General features: G+C 39.1%; 1 long non-coding RNA gene across 1 annotated transcript; it reads left to right on the forward strand.

Annotated features, from left to right (window-relative positions):
* The first annotated feature begins 919 nt into the window (after positions 1-919).
* On the forward strand, positions 920-5,092 carry LOC119469467. Its single transcript, XR_005198291.1, has 3 exons — positions 920-1,218; positions 2,635-2,700; positions 3,077-5,092. It is a non-coding gene; the product is annotated as an uncharacterized LOC119469467 (long non-coding RNA).
* Positions 5,093-8,795: the final 3,703 nt, after the last annotated feature.

An 8,795-nucleotide genomic window follows, 5' to 3' on the forward strand; every position in this document is an offset into this window, starting at 1 on the left:
GGCTAAGTAGCCACAGGAAAGTTATCTTTAAAAGACTTAACCATCCCACCTTCATCCTTCCTTCATTGGGTCTTTGCATTGCCCAAGAGGAAACCAGTCAAACGGCTCATTTAGAAACATTTTTACCCTGTTGAGAGTCGTTCAAATATTTTCTCAAAACTTCTTTCTAGACCAATGTGGTTTTCCTTCCAAGAAACTCACTCTTACTGCTCTGTTTCCTGGGATTTGGACATTAGCTATTGATGCCTTTCTGTGGGTTTTCTTTCTGTTTTTGTCTCCATGTTCAGCTTACTTTTCTTAATCTAAGTTATCTCACTCTTTGAAACTTCTTGGTCCACATGGCTCAAAAGCAAAGCCAGAGGAAAAGGCAGCTCATGTCTCATGACTGTGGCAGAGGTTTGGACACTCCCAGTCGGCTCTCTGCTGCTTCTCCTCCTGCTGGCTACTGCAGCAGGTTCCTGGAGTCAGACAATGCATTATCATGCGGATTACACTGATTAGCTCTAAAAGTCAGTTAGGTAACAGGAGCTCTTTCAATGGTGTCCTAGAATTCTGTCAGGTTGACTGTTCAAACACTGGTTTTTGGGATCCCCTCCAGCATTCCTTAATGTAATCCAGGCATGTCATTGCAGGTTCTATTTGAGAAGGGGCTACTTACTTGTCACTTAGAATATTTTCAGTTTTAAATCAAAACCTTCTCAGAAAAAAAAAAAAAAAACTGTGAAAGATATGAGAGCCCATGTAGGAGAGACAGAGAAGAACAAAATGCAGAAGTATATCAAATGCCAGACTTACATTAAGTGCACGTGTGCTCTGGGGAATGGGGTTTCTGTTTTGTTTTACATAGAAACTGTGATGATTTTGTACTGTTTTGGTAACTACTGAGTAACTACTAAGTCACTAATGAGATCCAGTGAATTCAAAGGCAGAGGAACACAGGAAGAGTGCAGGTCTGAGCTGCTTAACAGGCTCAGAGACATGTGTCTGTGTTTGACCCTCAGTGGGAGGAAGTGACATAGGCTACTGGTGGATGTCCAGTTTTACCATATTATGCTGTTGGACTGGATACTATTAAGAAGACAGGCACATTGCTGGGTGCCAGGGAAGAGCAGTGGTTCCAGATGAGTCAGACTGCTGTTGTCACCTCCTCCCTGCTGGAAAGACAAGACTCAGCAGCTCCTTGGAGATGTTCAGAACTTGGGGTGAAGGCATAAAGAGGTGAGGTTTTCAAAGACGAACCATTTGCCAATAGCCTTTAAGTAGATTTGAGTTGTCATATTTTGGCAGAATCTCTTTAGATCTCCACTGTGATGCAGCAGGTTTTTCCCAAAGTTGCATAGAGAAGCAAAGTGGCTAGGTACGGGACAAGGGGAGAGAAGACACTGTCTACAGATTCCAAACAAGGGCCTTTTCCAGACCTTTCTCTCTTTGATTTCACACCCATTGTAATCTCATCCTGAGGTGCTATACAGATACCTATCCCTGGGGTGGTATTTAAATTATGGAATTTAAGTATAACATACCCCATAGTCACCTCCATTAAATTGAATGGGAACACAGGCTTCATGGAAATCGACTATGGCACTTTTCTTGAGTATTTCTGGATTGTTTAGTAATAATATATCTTTCTTAACCCCAGCCCTGTATATGTATATGTATGCATTATTGTGCACGTACACACCCACTCTCTTTCTCCAGGATGTATTATTACTCTCTCTCTGTGTGTGTGTGTGTGTGTGTGTGTACATACTATACAGCACTGAATATTCTGAATTAGTAATGATTTGTTCATTTTTTATCAGACTTTACTGATAGGTCAGGATGATTTGGCCCAGCCCAAGAGGCAATATGGCAAAATATACAGTGCAGGCAGATTTTAAAAATGTCCTTCTTTTTAAAATGTAATAATCATTTATGGCCTTGGGTAGTTGATATAAACTCTCCTTAGTTGAGGGTCCTAATTAGAAAAAAAAAACTAGTCTAAACAACATTACCTTGCTGTTTATATATACATGTTTTTATATATATTTCTTTTTAATTAAAGTGTCAAGCTCAGTGCCTGACACACTATAAGTATCCAACAAATGACATCTCCATTTTTCTTTCCATATAAGTTAAAGGCCTTCTTGTAAGAATTGGTGCCTAAAAGAAATCAATGTATGAATATTTAAAAAAATGAAATGTTTTAAAGAATGCATGTCTTCCGCTCTTAATTTTCTTAGCTAGTCTTCTTTGCAGTTAAAAATGTCATCAGAATACTATGTAGAGTATGTCTTTGATTTGTGGTGATTAGATAGGCCGAGTGAATCATTAGCTAACTCATAAGACTGTTGAATACTTGGAGACAGTGAGACGCAAGCATATCTCTAGATCTCATTTGGTCCAAGGTACATGTCTCTGCCCCTAAAATTATGCCATTCTTTCTGAATTCTCTCAAACAACCCTAAAATAGATAATCCATCTCTGATGCTGTATATTGGTCTATTTTCATTCCCTATGGGTCTGAGTCCAACTGTCTAGCAAATGCACTTAAAAATAATAATACTTTCCTCAACACTATCTTCAGGGCTTCCTGCCAGTTAGATGCTTTCAATGTCTTTTTTTCTTTCTTTCTTTCTTGCTTGCTTCTCCCAGCTGTTGGAGCTGTCTCACGATGTTGCCAACTTCCACAGTCCCCTGGAGAAACCAACTCAGCTACAGGTTGGGACGCGGGTAGGGAATGAGAGTGCACAGCTTTATTCCGAGACAGGGGCCATATGTGCTCACATCCATGCCTATGTATTTTTTCCTCACTAGTAGTTGTTAAGTTGTTAATTCTGTTCTTGATAGGTTTAAAAGAAAGGGGGGAAAATGCTCAGGCTAAAAGACCCAAGAGAAGGAAGCGGGAGTGGTTGCTGTGAGCTTTGAAACATGCGCACGAGTGTGTGCGTACACACAAAAATACATGGACAAAAGGATAAATTGAAAAAGAATGCGACAACCCTTGCTTGGTTTAGCAGTCTGGTCAGCCCCACAGATGAGGAAGTGCTGCTTTATCCCAAGTTAAAGCCTTGTTTTCTTGTTCATTGTCTTGCAGGGTAAAATCTGGGGGAAATTCACCTGTCTGATGCAAAGTTAAACTGCTGGCTTTAATGTGACTGCATGGGAACTTGGGTTTATTAATGAATACAATATACCCTCTTTGATTTGAAAGCTTTCACCCTGTTGAAAAGATTCAAAAGGCATCGCTTCCTGCACCAGCGGCATTCCTTTATCCGTCTCAGTGGTTCACCCCTACCCAGCTGCTATATCTCATTAACAAGCATTTGACCACTGCAGCCGGCCTGGGAGTGTTGACACTTGAAAAGCCCAGGCAGGCGTGGGCAGGCCATCAGCTATGGCAACAGGAAACTGCCCCAGAGACAACACTGAGAAAACAGCAGCTGCAAAAGCCAAAGTCAGAACAGACATAAAGGGCTGCCTATATCCACGTTGGTCTAGGGTATCGGTGCCTGCCTATGGGTCTGAATCCACACATCTATTTACTGTATTCATGGGATAGAAAGGTTGCTATCAGCATGTATCAGAGTCAGGACTTTTTGACAACCCAGAATAATTTTTTTGACTTAACGATGTTCTTGGATCCTTAGGTTTCTTATTCTCCTAATAACTTAAAATCTTGTTTGTGTACATAAGAATATTCACCAGAGGCCTCAAACTTGACACACACCTTTACTCCAGTGGAAGTCATATGCACAATTAAAAAAATGTATATACATGAACACATTCATTTTTTTATCACGTTATTTTTCAAGAAAAAGTCAACTTGTGAGACTGTCATATAAATATATAAGACTATTTTAAAAGCCTTTGGTTTAGGAATCAAACTGTGATGGTTTTGTATAAAATATTTCAGAATGAAAGCATTGTTTCAATTGTGTAACTATGGCTCATAAAATAAAGTGGGATATCTCGTATAATCATTGATTATAATTTAAATACCTATTTTAATATTATTTATTGACTATTCATTTAATTGTAGGCCTTTCAATACCATAAGTGTTGTTTCTACATTCATCAGAGGAGCTTAAAGTATAGACTGTCTCATGTCATGTTTTGAGCAAGTAGTTTTCCATATCTTGTGCGTTCTTTTCAAGCTTATAAAAGCATTTTTAGTGGCTAGGTAAGCAATAGTTCAAAATCAATGTTTTCAATCCGTAAAGAAAATAACCCTTTTAAAACAGGAAAAAGAGATCACTCTATAATAGCAGAAAAAAGAAAGCTAAATGAAAAAAGACACTAATGCAGTGTGTTACAAGTGAAGTTAGTGGTCTGCCATTCAAAGAGTGGTGAATTATTTTCCTGTCATTGTCAGTACAATAGGCAATTAGTATTATCACATTGAAGTATACCATTACTTTATTCATCTGAGTAATTAAGGTTTATGTACGTTTACCTATCACTCACCATAAAAGCTCTTTTAATTTCACATTATTACTCTAAAATAGTTAGATTTTTTAAAAGATGTGAATGTATTTTAAATTATCACAGCTTCTTTTTTTCGAGAGGTTAGAATATGCTTCTTGAGTGCAGTGAATTTTCCAGTTCTACCTTCATCCACCTTTTACACTCCAGGGGAAGAGAAGCCTGTACCAGCCGCATCTTCCTGAAAGCCATTAAGATATTTACATTTGATGTCAGTTTTTCCGACCTAGTCGTAGGGGGTCACATTCATTTCCGATAGGCAGGAGGATGCCCAGGCTCTGGAAACAGCTTGGGAGCAACTCTCAGTCCTGCTACCCACCAGCAAGGCGAACCTTGAGTGAGGGACTTAAAGTTTTCTGTGCCTCAGACTCCCAGTCTATTAAATAGTGGTAAGATGAATAGTACTTAATTCATAGGCTGGTATAAGGATTAGATGGATGTACACACACACACTTCAAAGAGTGCCTATCTCATACCAAGCAGTCTATAACGGCTGCTATTATTAATACCAACCTCTTTCCTCACCATATCATACTTTACCCCTTTATAGTGATTTATATTTCCATAGGACTTATTCTGTTTTATATTGTTATATGTGGGTGTTGACTTATTTATTTTATAATAAAACCCTTTCCCTGTCTTCCCCTAAGACACATACACACACACACACACACACACACACACACACACACACACACACAGAGCTATGCAACTATAGGCTTTATGAAATCATAGACTTGCTGAGTGATTGCATTTGTGTAGATCTGGCCTCAGAGACAAAAAAGAACGAAGGATAAATTTTAATGAAGTAATGCCATAATAGGAAAATGCCTGATGTATACAGTTTTAGGAACAGGATGATTACTATTTTAATACATATATTTGTTCATCTATATTGTAAAGGTGATGCTCATACCCTGGAAAATCTTACCTTGATGCTATTGCTACTGGATTGATGATTCACAGTTTCTGTCTTATATATCTATTATTATAATCTTATTCAAAGGTTGAATTATTTATGTTAGGGCTCATATATAAGAATATAAGGTCTATCTTTTAAAACTAATTTTTAATTAACAAAAATTATATTATGTAGGGCATAATGTTTTGAAATATGTATGCATTTGTGGAAGGGATAAATCATGCTAATGAACATATCTATGACTTATTTTTGTGTGGAAAGAACACTTAAAATCTGTCTTAGTGATTTCAAATATACAATACACTATTAATAACTATAATCACCATGTTGTACAATAGATCTCTTGAACTTGTTACTCCTACCTAACTAAAATTTCTATCCTTTGACCATCATTTTACCCAACCACTCTCATACTCCCAGGGTTTGGTAACCCCCATTGTATTCTCTACTTCTACTTTTAGATATCACATGCAAGTGAGACCATATAGCTTTTGTCATTCTGTGCCTGCCTCAGTGTTCTCCAGTTTCATCCATGTTGTCTCAAATGACAGGATTTCCCACTATTGTGAAAAATGCCACAATAAACTTGAGAGTGTAGATAATCCTGTGACTTAACTGATTTCATTTTCTTTGGATACATACCCAGTAGTGGGATTGCTGGATCATACAGTAATTCTATTTTTAACATTTTAAGGAACCTCCATACTGTTTTCTATGTCTGTGCTAATTTACATTCCCACCAACAGTGTGCAAGGGTTCCCTTTTATTTGTATCCTCAACAGCATTTGCTATCTTTTATCTTTTTAATAATAGCCATTTTAGCAGGTATGACTTCATTGTGGTTTTAATTTGCATTTCTCTGATAATTACAGATTTTGAACATTTTTTCTTATGCTTGTTGGCTATTCGTATGCCTTCTTTTAAGAAATGTCTATTTAGATCCTTGGTACATTTTTTAATTGGATTATTTTCTTTCTATTGAATTGTTTGAGTTGCCTCTCTGTTTTGGATATTAACTCCTTACCAGATGTATAATTTGCAAATATGTCCTTCCAGTCCTTAGGTTATCTCTTCACTCTGTGACTGCTTCCTTGGCTGTGCAGGAGCATTTAGTTTGACATCCCATTTGTCTGTTTTTGCTTTTGTTGTCAGTGCTTTTGAGCTCATATCTAGAAATCATTGCCAAGACCAGTGTCACGAAATTTTCCCCTATATTTTCTTCTGCTTTCAGGTCTTTAAGTTTTTAATATATTTTGAGTTGATTTTTTGTATATGGTATAAAATAAGGGTCTAATTTCATTCATCTGCACATGGATATTCAGTTATCTCAACATCATTTATTGAAGAGACTGACTTGTCTTCATTGTATGGTCTTGGCACCCTTGTCAAAAATCAATTGACTATAAATGCATGGATTTATTTCTGAGGTCTCTAAATTGTTCCATTGGTCTATGTTTTTACTTTTATTCTAATACCATGCTGTTTTCATTACAATAGGTTTGTGGTATATTTGAAGTCAGATAATGTAATGCTTCCAGTTTTGTTTCTGTTTTGCTCAAGATTGCTTTGGTTATTCAGGGTCTTTTGGTTACATGCTAATTTTAAGATTGTTGTGTCTATTTTTGTAAAAAAAGTGTGATTGAAATTTTGATAGGGATTGCATTGAGTCTGTAGATTGCTTTGAGTAGTATGGATATTTTAACAATATTAATTTTTCCTATCCATGAACATAGGATGTCTTTTCATTATTTTGTGTCTTCTATTTCTCTTATCAATTTCTTACAGTTTTAAGTGCACAGGTCCTTAAATTAGCTGGGTGTGGTGGCATGTACCTGTAGTCTCAGCTACTCGGGAGGCTGAGGCAGGAGATTCACTTGAGCCTGGAAGGCAGAGGTTGCAGTGAGCTGAGATTGCACCACTGCATTCCAGCCTGGGTGACAAAGAGAGGCTCCATCTCAAAAAAACAAACAAACAAAAAAAAAAAAATGGAGAAAAGCAAGGCAGGATGACTGACCACCTGGGAGTGACATAGAACCAGGAAAACCTCTCCCACCCAGTGAAGTGATAAGCAAGTGAGCAACCCCAGGAATCCACACTTCTCCAATGGATCTTTACAACCCTTGGGTCAGGAGATCCCTTTGTGAACCCACTCCACCAAGGCCTTTGGACTGACACACAGAGCTATGTGGAATTTTGGCAGAACAGTGGGTCAGGCACAATCAGAGCCCCCGTGGCCTTAGATGCCCAGGATTCCCAGAAAAAGCAGCTGCAACTCCACCAAAATGGGGGGTTAGGCCCCTGTACATACCCCTAGGAAATGGAGTGAATCCAGGGGGATGAGCGGGGATGGGATGCAGGTTCTACTTGCACTTCAACTCACAGGATAAGACCCACTGTCTTGGAACTCCAGCCAGCCACTGGTAGCAGTGTTACACCTCCCTGAGGTAGAGCTCCCAGTGTAAGAGGCAGACCACCATCTTTGCTGTTTCACAGCCTTAGCCATTGTTGCCTTAGGGGTCTAGGGAATCTGAGACAACTAAGGACTGGAACAGTCCCCCAGCATAGCCAGAGTTTTAAGGAGAAGTGGTCAGACTGTTTATTCATGCACATGTTGATTCCTGTTTTTCTTCACTGGGCAGAATCTTCCAACAAGGGTCTCCAGTCACACCCACTGGTGTTTTCCAGTTGACAGTGGTTTCAAACCTCTCTGGGATGGAGCCCCCGGGGGGAGAGGAGGTCTGCTATCTTTGCTGTTAGGCCACTTTAGCTGTTCATGCCTTTAGCTTTGGAGAGTCCAAGGTGACCAGGAGCTGAAGCAGATCCCCAGCACAGCACAGCTGCTCTATGAAAATATGGCCAGAATTCTTTTTAAAGCACGTCCCTGATGGCCTTCCTCCTCACTGGTTGGGACCTTCCAAACAGGGTTTCCAGCTACCCCTGCTGGTGTTTTCTGGCAAGCAGCAGTTCCAAACCTCCCTGGGATGGGGCTCCCAGAGGGAGGGTGGCCTTCCATCCTTGCTGTTTGGCTGCCTTATTCATTCTTGACTTTGAACTTTGGAGAATCTGAGATGACTACCAGCTGGAGCAGACCCCCAGCACAGCACACCTGCTCTTTATCTCTCCGTTTCTGAAGGACAGCGTTTTTGAGTACAGTAATTCTTGCTTTCCAGTTATTTTCCCTTTAGCGTTTTGAATATAACATCCCACTCTCTTCTAGCCTTTGAAGTTTTTCTGAGAAATCCATTGCTAATCTTATTAAAACTCCCTTATGTGTGTTTGCTTGTTTTCTCTTGCTGACTTCAGGGTCCTATTTTTGTCTGATTTTTAACAGTTTTCTTTTTTCTTTTAATGTCTTGGTGTAGTTTTGTTTGGATTGAGTCTGACTGAAGACTTTTGACCTTTCTGTACA

The sequence above is a fragment of the Cebus imitator genome, unplaced genomic scaffold, assembly GCF_001604975.1.
Source record: "Cebus imitator isolate Cc_AM_T3 unplaced genomic scaffold, Cebus_imitator-1.0 Scaffold665, whole genome shotgun sequence".
Classification (NCBI taxonomy): domain Eukaryota; kingdom Metazoa; phylum Chordata; class Mammalia; order Primates; family Cebidae; genus Cebus; species Cebus imitator.